Here is a 15,761-nt window from a genome sequence, read left to right as displayed (position 1 = left end):
TTGTTACTACATTCATACCAGTACTAAAACGGTTAACTGACAATAAAACCTAATAATAAAGCTACCTTTGCTACTTTTCCTTCATAATGGTCTATAGTAAGTAAAGAGTTAATCACTGATATTTTAATGGCAATTCCTCATGTTAAATCTACTCCCATTAAAAAGAACTTTGATGCCTGATCAGTTAGGGCTCAAAGATCAATGAAATGGAAATGTGTGTCTAGTATGATCACAGGTTAATACCAAATTCAGTCTGAATTGTGGCCCACACATTTTTGTTTGAAACTAATGTGTATGTGATGGAGTATGAAAAGACCTACAAAATTGAATTTCCTTCAAAAAGCAGCATGATTTAATTTTTGGATAATTTATAGGCAGCTGTGAACTTTGGGAATTGAATTTCAGTAGGATGAACTCTAACTTTAGATTACAACACAATAATTTTCACCTCTTGCATATTTTTTTCCTGCATGGACTTACTGGAAAAGTATAGAGCATTGAGTTACACACTTCACTTCAAATGACATTTTTTTTTATCATGCTCATGTAGAAGAAGACCTTGGTTAGAGGATTTGCCTGGCTTAGAATTCATTTTCAGAATATGTAGGATGCGTTTTTTCAAAGCTAAAGTGATATTTCTGCATTGCAGATATTTCTGCAATGGCCTCTATTGAAATGCTACTGTTGCTCTATCAGAACCAATACCAAGTGTCATCTATGCTCAAAGCACTAATTTCTTCCTCTATTTTCAGCATTTATACAAAAAAAGCCTATGCTTTTCTCTGGAGGTTGTTGTTGTTGTTGTTATTCATTCCAATCAAATTAAAGCATAGCCTACTCACCAGCAGTCCTAACAAACTTCCCTTTCCCTGTCAACCTCAGCTCTCCTAAAATCCCTCATTTGGTAAGAGTCTGAACAGGCAGCCCTTGGATCTTTAGTTTTGAATCCATTGTGCTGAGTATCTCTCTTCAGCCATGGGTCAACTTTCTTTTTGGGTGTGAGTTAGTTTATTTTATGTTGAAACCCAGTCAACACATTACAAAATATATATTTTTTGGATTGTCACAGAAAAATAATATACTGGCTAAAAAACACCAAATGAATTTCATACTAAAAATAATTGTAATAGGATGCATCATTAAGACTCACTAAGTCTGTGTCTGTTCTCCTGGGAGAGACTATTACCCAGAGTTGTGTGTGCACACATTCAAATGGTGAGGCCCTGAAGGGTGGAGGGTGTGTAGTGCTGACACTATGCAACCAGTGTGGGAAAGGAAAGGAGTGAAGCCTATGCATACATCTCAGTTCCCTCTTCTCAGAGAACCTGTGGTAGCATGTACAGACATTCACTCTCCCAGGAAAAACTATCTTGGACTCTGCTGGGAGTGATTTAAGTCTGGTTGTTCCCATATTATTCTTCTCCTGAGTGACCTTTTTTACTCTGGGAGCAGAGAGCAACAACTTTCCCAGGAGAAACTGAATGTTTGCATGAGACCCTTAGTGCATTTACAAACCTTCACAGTTTTGTGGTTCTGCAGATTGGATCAATATATTCTGTCCCTGCATCCAAGTCATTAACTGATGTGCTGTGGGTGAACTGTCATTATTATTCTTACTATACCAATGCAACTGCTTATGGAGTGATCTCAACAAACTACAGTCCTACATTTCTGAAGAATCCCAATATTTCTTATTCCTGCCATTGACAAAGCATTAAATAAAGAATAGTTAGTTTCTGATTTCAAATTATGAGATTCAGCTTCTCTTGCTGCTTTGCTTTTCAAAAACTGAATGTTTACTAAAGCTAATTCCTGTAGTGTTAGTTGCTTTGTTAAATATGTTTGCTTTTTATAGTGGTTCTCCTATGGTTTTATGTATGTGTTTAGTCATTTTATGCTGTTCAGGTTCTAGATTAAATTAGTATTCTTTTATAGCTATATTCATATGGTTCTACATTTACCTGTGCTGGAAATAAGCTTAGATGATGATTTGCATGTTGTATGTGTGTATAAAATAAGTATGAACTAAAGCCTAAGATTTTGGAGAAAGCTGATTTTATAACATTCTGGAAGCTTTGGGGCAAAATTCACGCAATTTACATAGACTGGTTAGTGTGACTTTGGCAGTATTTAGGCATCATGTTTCCAAAGAGTGCTTCAGAATTGTCCAGCTCCAGTGTCTACAAAATACACTTTGCACTTATGTTTTCACTGAAAAATTTCCCTAGGTTCTTACACTGGGGCTTCTGCACATGTGTAGAAACGGTCTAGCCTGAGCTGTTTCTGCCTCTCCCACTTTTTCATCTCCTGTTGTTGTTGGGAGACTTCAAAGTACTTGAGATCCCTGCATCAGATTCTTCCTCCATTTGGGATGGTCCTGGGAGATAGTTTCCAACAAGTCGACATCAATGTTTCATTTCTGTAAGTTGGCCTTGAGGACATCCCTTAAGCATTTTCTCTGGCCTTCTATTGAGCATTTGAATTGGCTGAGCTGCAAGAATAACATTTGCTTCAGGAGTCTAAAGTTGGACATTTAGATGACATGGCCAGCCCAACAAAGTTTATTTTAGATGATCATTGCCTCAATTCTCATGGTGCTTGCTTACAGGAGGATGCTAATGTTGATGTGTCTATACTCCCACGGGATTTGGAGGATCTTGTGCAGGAAGCATTGATGATACTTCTCCAACAACTTTAGATGTCTCCTGTATGTTATCCATGTCTCATCCCTGTACAGCAAGGTGGGGATCACAATTGCTTGATAAACCATGAGCTTGGTATTGGATCTGATGTTGTGATCTTCGAACATTGGTTTCTTTGGGCATCTAAAGGCTGCACTTGCACGTTTGAGGTGATGTTGGATTTCTTTGTTGATATCAGCCTTCTGCAAAAGATGACTTCCGAGATGCAGGAAATATTCTCCAGTGTCTCACCATGGATCTGGATTGTTGGAGCTGGAAACTGTTCATTAAGATCTTGGTGGAGGACTTTAATCTTCTGAATGTTATGTGTCAGTCCTATTTTATTGTATGCCTCGGTAAAGCTGTCAATGATTGCCTAAGGTCTACTTTCAAGTGAACATGCACTACAGCCTTGTCAGCATACTGGAGCTCAATGATTGAGGTTGGGGTGGTCTTGGTTTTGGCTTGGAGTTGGCTGAGGTTAAACAGCTTACCATCCATTTGGTTCACTCTGGCTGGAAGCTTGTTGGTGGTCAGATGTAGCATTGCAACAAGGAATATTGAGAAGAGTGTTGAAGTGATGGCACAGCCTTTCTTAAATCCCATTTTAACCACAAAGGGATCTGTGATGGATCCAGTACTGAGAACCACTGTATACTGTTACAGAGCAGGCAAAGAATGGTTACAAATTTTGGTGGGCATCTGTATTCAGAAGGATCCTCCACAACACTTCTTGGCTGACAGACTCAAAAGCTTTCAAGGAGTCAAAGAAGGCCATATGGAAAGCATTATGTTGTTCCCACCATTTCCCCTGCAGCTGGCAAACTGTGAAGATCGTGTCAGTTGTCTCTTGATGCCCTAAACCAACACTGAGATTCTGGGATGAGCTCTTCAGCAAGTGGAAAGAGGGTTTTGACAGTGATCTTTCTTGTGGCAATGAGCAGGAGCCAGCAGGGAAAGGCACTGGGGTGCAGGGAGGCAGGGAGAAGTGGGGGAAATTTGGGGTACATTTGCCAGGGGGCAGGTGAGGGTGAAATGCTGGTGGGGGGGAGATGATAGAAGGGGTGGATGAGGGGAGGGGAAGGCTCAGGGGGGCAGGTTGGTGGGGGGCTAAATGTCAGGGTACAAGTGCTGAGGGGTAGTCACTATAGTTGGGGGTGAAGGGTTGCAGTATGTAGACACTAAGGGCATTACAGGATGGACAGAGAGAAGAGAGCAAGAGATAGGGGTCAGGCCACTTGATTGCCTTGTTACCTGCCCCCTACTGCCTGGGGCCTTACTGCCTGCCCCACTACCACTGCTTGCCCTGCTGCTACAGAAGTTAGTTGGGGGAACACATTTCAGATAATCCTCCAATATTTACATTCTATCCATTGGAAATTAAAGCAAATTTATAAATTTTCCATGTATAGAATCTAATTATTGGGGATCATCTTAAATTCAAAATTGTATTGGATTTGGGTAAATACAGTATTTCAGTCTCCCTATATATTGAATTTGGCTTCTGTATTAGAATCACTATTTATTTAACATCAGTATTTAAGTACCTCATTAAACTAGAGACTGCAAACAAACAGGTTTATACATTTCTACTCCAAAGATTGTATACCTTATACGTATAACTTAAGATTTTACAATTTTGCCAACAAGAATGCCAATTATTACCAAGTTTAGTGTAAACACCAGACCAGTAGGAGTTGGACTCAGACTGCTAATATTTTCCTGTAGACTGTGAAAATACAGTATTATGAGCAAAAGGAATAACAATATGTTTTAATTTTTTTCCCAGAAGCTCCTTTTCATAGCAATACTGAACCATGCACTTCCTTAAACTTAATGATGCTAGATCACATTAAGGTGTAGGAAAAAATGACAGAATCGCAGAGGAATGGAATACAATATCTGCCAGCAAGACAGATTATATTGAAGTGAATCAAGTGCCTTGGGAAAGTCAGGAAGAGCTCCTGGGAAGGCACATCAAAATGTACTTACTATGTAATATAGCAGAAATGAGTTCTAGATTTGCTAGTTTCTACAAGTGTGACTCTCCTGCAGTTGAGCAGATGGTACGGGCACAGTGGAGTACAATCCCCCCAGGCATTCTCTAAAAGCAGTCCATAGTGGAAAATGAAGCCAGGTGACAAACAGCATTGTACAACACATTTTAAAATATGGTAGATGAAAATTATCTTTGCTCTAACTCCACTGAAGCTAACAGAGTTACACCAGATCAAATTGGTACACATTGGGCTCATCTACATGAGCAATCAATGCAACTGAATACCCTCTGGCACAATTTGACCCAAAGTAAACTAATCCCAATGTCAGCATCTACACGTGTGTTTAAGGGCAGTAATTTACTCTTCCAGCAGTTAGTACCTGTGGGCCTGTGTGTAGATGAAACAGGGACCCTAAATTAAAGCAGTGGGTTTTTAAATTTAGGGCCCTTTAAACCACTGTGTCATGCACATACCCCATACTTACCTGCCTCTCCACTGGTGGGGAGGGGAGGGCATGCTGCCAGCAGGTGGAGCAGTCCCTGGGCTGTGGGGGGTGCTGGTGCTTTGCTCCCTGACAGTGGTGGCTTCCAAGTGGCACCTGCCTGCTGACACCCAACTCAGGTGGTCCCAGGGTGCATTGCAGCCATGGAGGGAGGAAAGCATTGCAGCTCAGGCAGGCAGGAAAACTCCAGGGGAAATGTAAAAAAAATAAAGATCAGGTTCACCACTTTTTTTTACCTTGGGTAGAACCTGCCTTCCTGGGCTGCTGCCAGACTGCCTACAGGGCTTCCTGCAGAGCCCCTGAGTTGCACGGAGCCCAGCACTTCACTCTGTGGCTGTAGGGTCAGCAAATTAAAACTCCTTGGAGGAGTTTTAGTTTGCTGTGCCTAAGTCATTTAAGGTGCATTACACCCCCAAATTTCCTAAGGTGGCTGGAATTAATGCTCAATACACTGCTGAGGTGTGCAAACACCAACACCATTAAAGTGGTGCAAAAGCATTTAGCCTGCTTTAAAGTGTCATGCACACATGCCCTTCGTTTTGTCTAGACATGGCCTATGTCTGGTGGGGGTATCTGATGGCACTGTATATTAGTCTATACCAGCGCAATTGCTTCACAAGTATAAATGATGATGCTTTACTATTCACTAAAGTAGTCTACTATGCAGTAAAGTGCACATGTAGATGTGTCCATTTGGTCTATCTACACATATGCTTTACTGTGGAGCTGACTAATTAGCTCCTTAGTAAGTAAAGCATAACCATCAGGAAGAATGGAAGGAAGACCCAGCAAATTACAGATCAGTCAGTCTGACATCCATCCCTGGAAAGATCCTGGAGAAAATTATCAAGGGTTCCATTAGCAGCAGACTAATGGAAGACAACTTTCTGAGCACCAGCCAACTTGGCTTTGTTGCTGGAAAGTCTTGCCTACCAAAATCGGCTCCTTCTATGACTGGGTGACACATTGCCTGGACCAGGGAGACAAGGTTGATGTCATATATCTTGATTTCAAGATATATGACCTTTGACTTGGTCTTCCATGATGTCCTCATGGCTAAGTAGGAAAACTGTGGCCTCGACCATCTCAATGTCTGATGGCTGGGGAACTGACTCCAGGGTCAGACCCAAAGAGTACTGGTTGATGTGAGCAAATCAACATGATGTGAGGTGACTAGTGGCATCCCTTGGGGTCAGTACTCAGGCCAGTACTCTTCAATATTTTCATTAATGATCCTGATTCAGGCATTAGATGTGGCCTGGAAAAGTTTACGGATGACACTAAGCTATGGGGGAAGGCAGTCACACTGGAGAACAGGTTGGGGCTACAGGCCCACCTGGATAGGCTCGCAAGATGGGCGGACCAAAATCTGATGGAATTTAATGCAGAGAAGTGCAGGGTGCTGTACCTTGGGAGGAAAAACTAGCATCATTCTTATAGTCTCAGCAGTGCTACGCTCACTAGCACCATGACCAAAAGAGACTTGTGGGTCTTGATTGACCACAAGATGAACGTGAGCCACCAATACAATGCTGTGGCCAGCAAAACAAACCAAACTGGCATGCATCCACCAATGCATCTCAAGCAAAACCAAGGACGTCATCCCCCACTTCAGGAGGAACATGGATAAGCTTAAGGGAGTCCAGAGGCGAGCCAGAGTCCATAGTATGATCAAAGGCCAAGAAAGCAAGCCTTACAAGGAGAAGCTGAGGGAAATGGAACTTTTTAGCCTGGAGAAGAGAAGGCTCAGGGGGAACTTGGTGGCAGCCGATTAGTACACAAGGGGGGTGCACCAGGATCTGGGAGAGCAGTTGTTCACCAGGGCTCCTCAAGGGTTAACAAGGTCTAACGGCCACAAATTTCTGGAAGGCCAATTTAAATTGGGCATAAGGAAAAACTTTTTTTACAGGCCGAGTGTCAAGGGTCTGGAACAGACTCCCCCCAGAGGTGGTACAAGGACCTACTCTGGACTCATTCAAATGGTGGGCGTATGGATGGTTATCTTGTGGAGGGTCATTTGACCCCAGCAGACTTCCTGCCTATGGCAGGGGGGCTGGACTCAACGATCTTGTGAGGTCCCTTCCAGCCCCTAATGCCTATGAATCTATATGTTCACCCATATTACAGTGTAGTAAGTTAACTCCACTGTAGGTTAGTACTGTCTGGAACAACTACTATCCTACAGTGGTGTAGTTGCATGCACCAAAACACATGTGTAGGTGATGACTAGGGCTGGCTGGGGCACAAGGGCTAGCCTTGCACTGTAGCACACTCATGCCCCAGCCAACCCCTCTGCAGCACATTGAGCCAGGGCATAGCAGCCCTGAGCTGGTAGGGTGACCCCCCAGAGCCTGCCAACCTGGGGCTGCTCCACCCTGGCTCAAGGTGCTGTGCTCCTGGGTGCATGTGTAAACACTGCACCTGGAGGAAAAAACTCCATCATGAATTGCACTGGAGTTTATTGCTATGTGCTAATTGCACATCTAGATGCACCCATTATATTCTTCCTATTTAAGATGGACAATAAATTGAAATAGGATACATTTGACTGCTCAAAAGTGAAATGCTTAGTTCCAATCTTAGTTATTCTGATACAAATCAGAAGTAACTCAGTACAAGAGGTACATCACTAGCAACTTGCCAGTGCAGGATTGTTCTGTGTTACCATTTCCTAGGAATTTGTCTCCCCTAATTTGAAGTGGGTGAAAGGTAGAGGAGCAACTGCAAATGTCATGGTTCATGGAATTCTTAGATATAATGTGCTTGTTTGAGATACAGTGGCTTTAGGACTCTCACAGGGATGTTGGCGCCTCTACATTATACTCAGTTTGGAACTGTGTTTCAAAGCATGTGAAACCAACAATGTTTCCAAACCCCAGAATTCAAAAACAAGGACTTTAGGCCTTTATAAAACACATTTTTGAGAGAAATAAAATGGGATTAAGTCTTTTATAGAAAAGGAGAGAGGAAAAAGGTCACAAGTTGTAAGACCAGAGAAGACTTATAAAAAATACTTAAATGTTTTTGGGAGTTTTAAAGAGATTATAGCTTGTTGTTCAAATTTGATAAAAGCTTTGATCTGGTTGATTTGCTGACTGGAAGTAGTGCCTGGGGATATCTTCTTGTAGCAGTCCATTTCAGGTTGTGGAAATTCAGTTTATCAGATCCTCAGGAAAATAGTTTTTATGTAATCAGTCCTGAGAACCTGCCAAATTTCCCTTCTACTTTGTCAGCTTAGTTCAGTCTTGGCTTTTATTCTGCTTTTAATCAATTCCTTTCATGATACAAAGAAATTCACAAATTTTTACAAGGAAAAAAAGGTAATTTATGTTTCTAGGATTAATTTAGAACATACATTGCAGAACACTGGATTTCACAGTTTTTATTAAACAGCCCTATTAAATTTAGTCCTGTGTTCATTGAACTTTATTTAACACCTTTATATTTCACATTAATGTCAACTTTATTGCTTTCTTTTAGGAAAATATTCTAGATTACTAATTGCTTCATTTTGGGTGTTGGGAAGCAATATTACATTTCTTGTTTCCAGGAGTATTTAATATTTCAAAACAGATAGGTAACAGATAGGCAAATAGCTGCTTTTCCCGCCCTGAATTCAAAGAGTTTATGAATGCATTAAGATACTTTGTTTTAGTGGTTATTAGGAGCTCAAGGTGCTCAGAACTTTTGAAAAAAAGGCAAGTATTAAATGTGGATTAAGTAGCTTAATTTTAGGCATCTATTTTATCTTTTCACCGCGTTGGAACAGATTATTGATAAACTACCAATACCATGTCCTTTAGGTTTGGGTATATCTGGAACAAGGTATCTGGTTCATAAATCCAGTGCCAACATTTTAAAGGTAACATGTGACAAGTCCCTTAGATTAAATCTCAAAATAAATTTCCCTACTGTCAGAATAGTGAAAAAATGAAACAAGTTGCCTAGGGAAGTAGTTGAAGATCATCCACTAGAGGTTTTCAAGAAGAGGCTGGGGAGCATTACTCTGGGATAGTATAGCGTTTGTACATTTTACATTTGTGGAACGTTTTGTACTAAAAGGTCCTTCAGGTCTCTTCCAATCTTATGACACTAGATCTACCCTTTTTGATGTTCAGTATTTTAATCTTGCTAATCTTATGCCTTCCTTTTCTTAGAATCAAGAATTCTATCATGTCTTGGTAACATCCTCCCAAGTGTCCTGTCACTTTCACATTTGCAAGCAATTCACCCTTATTAGGAGATAAATAAGATGACAAAAAATATTCAAAATAGCCACACATCTACCAACCCTTGAAGGACAATACAGTAGCCATTCACTTATGCCGTGTTCTCCTTCTGCCCTTTTGCTGAGCTCATGGGACTAATTTGACAGAGATCTGTGGAAAAATGTGCAATCCCAGGAAAACCTTGTCAACTCAGGAGAACAAAGGCCCAAACTAGATTTATAAATCAAAGTCCCTTAAATAGGGACAGAACAGAGTGACATGTAAACTACAAAATGTAGCGGTGACCTCTGGGAGAGCAAGGCTGGTATGACTTTAGGTAACACTGACTAACATCCAGACCCTTGGTTGTTTGAGTTTCCTCTTTCTTTTACATTTCCTTTTTATTCCCAACGTTAAACATAAATAATACTTTGGTTTTAAAAGGATATTATTCCAGGTCATAAAGTCCTGAATGCAAGAACCATGGTTATTGTACCTGGAAGAATCTGGTGAGTAAGTAGGTTCACTATATTGGATAGTACACTCAAGGACAGGGTCTAGGGAAGGTAGTCATGTGGTATGACACCTAGGGAATGCACATAGAGATCAGCTACCTCACCAAGAGTCCCACACCATTTTATGTATGATCATTGCTAAAATTATTATCATTATCAATATCATTATCTCTAATTACAAACACAAAAAAATGAAGACCAAGGCTAAATACCAACCAAGTGTTCCCAGTTTTGCTACTGGAACTCAGGAGTTCCTTGCACCTGGGAACAATCTGCTCCCTTGCCTATTCTGCCTTTTATATTGGTCAGTTCTAATTTGATTCACTGCAGCATGTTACTCTCATTAGTAAAGGAAAGGTACTGTTGTGGCACTGAAAAAGGTAAAGACCATCTACACTATCTGTTGGTATGAAAAAGGACAGGCTGGTTAACCCAGAAAGAAGAGAAGAAGAACAATGTGAAGGCTATTAAAATTCCTCATAAGAGCTGAAAATAGTTTTAATTGAATTCAGTCCTTTATGTTTTTGGAAGCAATTTTATTCCAGGGCTTCACAAGCTTCAACAAATTATGATGTCATTAGGTAATTTTAAGTGCACTTAAATCATAATTAATGTGTTTATAGCAAAATTAATTTTAAAAACACAGTATCTGCATTAAATAAAATACCAAATGGAGAACAAATGCACATTGTAAAGCCGTTACTTTGTTTCTGAACAGAAAGGGCTCTTTTGCAATGTTATTTCTACCCCAGAAACCTATTAAAAATATAAAATTATAAATAAAAACATAATATCCAAATTTTCAAAAGCATGTAGTAGTATCATTAGTTTCACCTCCAGATTAGTATATCATTTGTCCTTCGGCTTTTGAGAGGTAATCAGGCTTACTATTTGCCTGCTGTGTTTGCAACTGTGAATGCCAAACAAATAGCTTCTTAGTACTAAGCCTGAGTTTTGCTGGCATGTGTTTTGTGTGCGACAGATATTCATATAAATAGGACTGTTATATAAATAGGATCTTTCAAGGCTTAGCTACTTCTTTGTTTCTATCTTGATCTGAGTTTAAAAAGCTAAAATGAATGGAAAATGTACCTGAAAAAGGTATATCAGATATACTCAACAGTGACTGATGACTCTACTGGTCCATCACTTTTTTGATCCACAAACATCCATCTGCACTTGGTAATTTTTGTTTTCAGAGGTAGTTTTTCAAAATCTAAAAAGAGGGTATTTTTATACTGTTTACCTTTACAAATGCCTATAGAAATAACTGTAATCATAAGATCACAGCAATTTACATTTATATAGCAACATTTATTGCAAAGTATTTTACAGACTGTACATAGGAATTGGTCCCCATACTTCTACACTAAAACATCCCATATATCTGATACTTCTAAACTAAAACATCCATTCATGGAAAGAAACACAGAAGTACAAAGCCTTAGTATTGCCACGTTCATTGTTAGGACAGCCAATGAAAGTGATTGATACAACCATCATATTTATAGACTGGTCAAAATTTTCACTCTTTGTTGCACAATATGTACACCTAATCCTGTTTTAAAGAGGGATGGAGCTATCAACTTGTCCACTGATGTCAGCTAGACTGTTGGGTGTTTTTTTCTTCTGAAATTTATAGATGTAGGAGTCTCTAATTAAACACCCAAAATTAATATACATTTCTGAGAAATGTAATACATCCTATGACTTCCCTCAAGATGCATTAGGGCAGATCTGTGAAAGAACTCCTACAGCTTGATTCAAAACCCCAGTCTCTGATAACTATCACAGATTCCAAGTTATTCCTCTTCACTATTCCAAGTTATTTATTCAATGTGCATTTAAGGGAGAGAATGCCATTTACTCAATCATTTACACTTCTCCATCCAGGGTTTCCTTTGGATCCTGAACTTTGTTTGTGAATTGGTCAGTTTTATATTCAGTTCTATATTGGTCAGTTCTAATTTGATTCACTGCAGCATGTTACTCTCATTATTAATTTCCTTTCTTTACTTCAGCTGCCTTTAGTAGTGTTTTGTTAGGTGGCAGCATTATGTGAGTGCTTAAATGGCATGTTCAAAACAAATTTATGAACTGCTGTATGCAACATGATTGAATGTGTTATGAAGTCATGTGCTATGCGATACAATACTGCCTCTTGTAAATGGTTTTTAATAGGTTTAGAAATGTTTACTGTGGTGGTGAGAAGCCCCCACAGGCACCAAGGGGGTTGGGGGTAGCCCTGAGCACTCCCACGGCAAATAAATAAGCCCCCTACACCCCAGTATACTCACTTCTGGGAGCGGGACTGGAGCTGGAGCCATGGCTATGCGAACCGGCGTTACGCCGGCTCTTCAAACAACTAATCTATGGGTGTGGTGGCACCCAGCTCATGGTGGCAGCTGATGCCATGGGAAATTTAAAAATCTGCCAAAAACTGGCAGAGGGGAGAGGCGGGGAGGAAGTGAAGGCCCACAGGGAGCACGCAGGTCAGGTGGCCCTAGCGGCTCCATAGGCTGGTAAGAGCAGCCAGGCAGACACCGCCCCTCTACTGAGGCAAAGGAGGCAGTGTCAGGCATAGGCTGGGGATGGATTATCCCCAGTCCAGCTACCTGAGAGTTTAGTGGGAGCATCCCTCTCCTGCAGAGAGGCAAGAGGATGCTGAGCAACCAAGAAGCACAGTCCCTTGGGATCAGGGGCTGCGGCTTCAGTGATAATAACATCTAAATGACCGGTTGGTTGTCGGCAGCAGACGCCAGACCCCCATATCAAAGGGGCTCTCAGAGATCTGCCAAGCAACTAGTGGACCATCCAAACGGTTGGCAAGTGGATGGGGTGTAGAGGAGGCAGAGCTCTGAGGAACACTGCGGTACAAATATGTATACCCCTGTCACCAGGTTCCTGGGAAGAGGAACACCAGTGAACCCCTCCTTTGATCCAATAACATGAAGTCATGGCAGGTGAGTTGGGAGGCACCCTGGTCAAGGGGGATGGTATGGTACTCATAGCGCCCACTGGAGACTCCACATTTACTATTTGCAAACAAATCTGCCCGTTTTAGTACCTAAACAAAGAATGTTAATAAGGTCATTTGACTACAAACTGCAAGGGTAGGAGAAGTTAGATTTGTTCATCAAGACTATAAGTGATGCACCTGAAAAGGAGTCCCATTTATTTCAGTGAGTATTTTATGGGTGCCTGGTTCCAAAACTTTCATAAACTGGTCACTTGTTGGCAGCAATGAAATATTCTCTTTGCCCTTGAATCCCTCAGTATGGATGGAAACTGAAATGCACTCTAAAACTGATGGGCTTATCCCTTGGCCATGTCATAAAATGATAGTATATACCTTATATCGCAGCTGAAGAGAAGTTTTAGTTTCATGTAATGCTCTGGAGATGACAAAACTATGCCGAGTTAAGCAGAGTTCATTCTAATCATACATACAAGGTTAACTGTGTGTGAAGCATCACTATCACTTTCTCCACTAACAATGATTGCATCTAAAAACTCATAGGAAAAAAGTCAGTAAAAAATATGGAAGCCCCGTGTTGCTAAAGGGTTTTACACAAGTGCAAATCCTTTGATTTACTATGAGAGTTCTACAAAGCAGCCCACTGTCTTCTAGATCCAATTTTTCTATAAAAATATTATTTCTGAATAACAATTGTAATTTGCTATAAAATGTCCCAGTGCATTTTCTAATAACACTGTACAGTTTTTATTGTTCCATATATAAAAATGGTGTTGAATATTATGGGTAAGAAGAAATATTAGTATCCATTATGAACTGATACCAAGGTCCATGTAAGAAGTACTGTGCTTAAAAAAAAAAAAAAAAATCCATCCTCAGTGATATATGAAATAATGTTCTGTTCTCACACCCATGGGAAATAGCCTCTCTTATTAAGGAGTGAATATTGTAATATTAAAAGGATAAAGCATGATGTAGTGACCCTTTTATATGACCAGGAGGAACAATAATAGGATTGCATTTAAAGGAGAATTTACTGGGCAAACTACTAGGTAAAATTATATCAATGTAATGTGTCTTTTTGGTTTATTTTCTTTTTTGTATTTTTGTAAATTCTGGAGCTTATTGCATGGGTGATCTGGCAATGTGGGTCTCTCTATTGACTCTCTTTGAGTCACAAGGAGGCCTGGTACATCTCCTATTGTCTTTTATTTGGAGGTCAGTGGTTACTTTTTCTAATCATGCTTCTGCTCTATGAGGAAGCCTCTACCACTGTCTTATCCACTCTCCAGTGGGAAGGATACTCCTCTCCTGTTAATACTCTTTTCCCCACGTGTTGGGTTCCACTGGTTGCTCTTGTGTTCATATCCCCTTGCCCCCAAAACAGCCACATAACATCTCTCCCATGCCAGGAACTATGGAAAGGCCTTTGACACTGTCTCTTACCCCATTCTCATCAAAAAAACTTGGGGACTGTGGCATCAACACTGACACAGTCAAATGGGTCGCTAACTGGCTGGAAGGCTGCACCCAGAGAGTGATGGCGGATGGGTCATTTTTGAAGTGGAGGGAGGTGGGCAGTGGGGTCCCCCAGGGCTCGGTTTTCGGACCTGCAACATCTTCATCAGTGACTTGGACAAGGGGGTAAAAAGTACCCTGTTCAAATTTGCTGATAACACTAAGATGTGGGGGGATGTGGGTACGCTAGAAGGGAGGAATAAGCTGCAATTGGACCTGGACAGGTTACAGGGGTGGGTGGATGAGAACAGGATGGGTTTCAATACTGACAAGTGCAGGGTAATGCACCTGGGGAGGAAGAACCAGCAGCATACCTACAGGCTGGGGAACTCCCTTCTTGTGAGTGCAGAGGCAGAAAAGGATCTTGGAATCATTATTGATTCCAAAATGAACATGGGCCAACAGTGTGGGGACACGGTCAGAAAGGCCAACCACACCTTGTCATGCATCCATAGATGCATCTCGAGCAGGTCTAAGGAGGTGCTCCTCCCCCTCTATGCAGCACTGGTCAGGCCGCAGTTGGAGTACTGTGTCCAGTTCTGGGCACCGCACTTCAGGAGGGATGTGGACAACTTGGAGAGGGTCCAGAGGAGGGCCACTCACATGATCGGGGGCATCAGGGCAGGCCCTACGAGGAGAAGTTAAGGGACCTGAACCTGTTCAGCCTCCACAAGAGAAGTTTGAGGGGGGATCTAGTGGCCTGTTACAAACTAGTCAGAGGGGACCAGCAGGCATTGGGGGAGTCCCTGTTCCCCTGAGCACTACCAGGAGTGACTAGAAATAATGGTCACAAGCTGGCAGAGGGTAGATTCAGACTAGACATCAGGAGGCGCTACTTCACAGTCAGGGTGACTAGGATCTGGAACCAACTTCCAAGCAAAGTGGTGCTGGCTCCTACCCTGGGGGTCTTTAAGAGGAGGTTAGATGAATACCTTGCTGGGGTCGTTTGACCCCAGTACTTTTTCCTGCCATGGCAGGGGGTCGGACTTGATGATCTGCTCAGGTTCCTTCCGACCCTACCAACTATGAAACTATGAAACTATAAGTAGACTGCTAAAGTCAGACTAAAAATGAATTAATACCCAACCTAATATTAACAGAAAATTGTTTCTAGGATCTACTGAACTCTGATCCATGCCTCCATTGCTCAGCATATTGCTTACATTGGAATTATCATTCTGGCTCAAATGTGGGAAAAGAATTAGAAAAGGCTAATTCAACTCCACAGTATCAGTAAGATATTTTTTTGCTGCTTTGCAGTATGAGTTGATATTAGCACAGAAAATATTTCCTGTATCATGGCTGGGGATTGCTAAAGAATTGTTTAAAGTGGGGCTAGCCCCACAAATGTTTGTTTGTT

Source organism: Alligator mississippiensis, chromosome 4 (genome assembly GCF_030867095.1).
Source record: "Alligator mississippiensis isolate rAllMis1 chromosome 4, rAllMis1, whole genome shotgun sequence".
NCBI lineage: Eukaryota > Metazoa > Chordata > Crocodylia > Alligatoridae > Alligator > Alligator mississippiensis.
The sequence above is the reverse complement of the archived record's forward strand: the minus strand, read 5'-3'. Positions refer to the sequence as shown.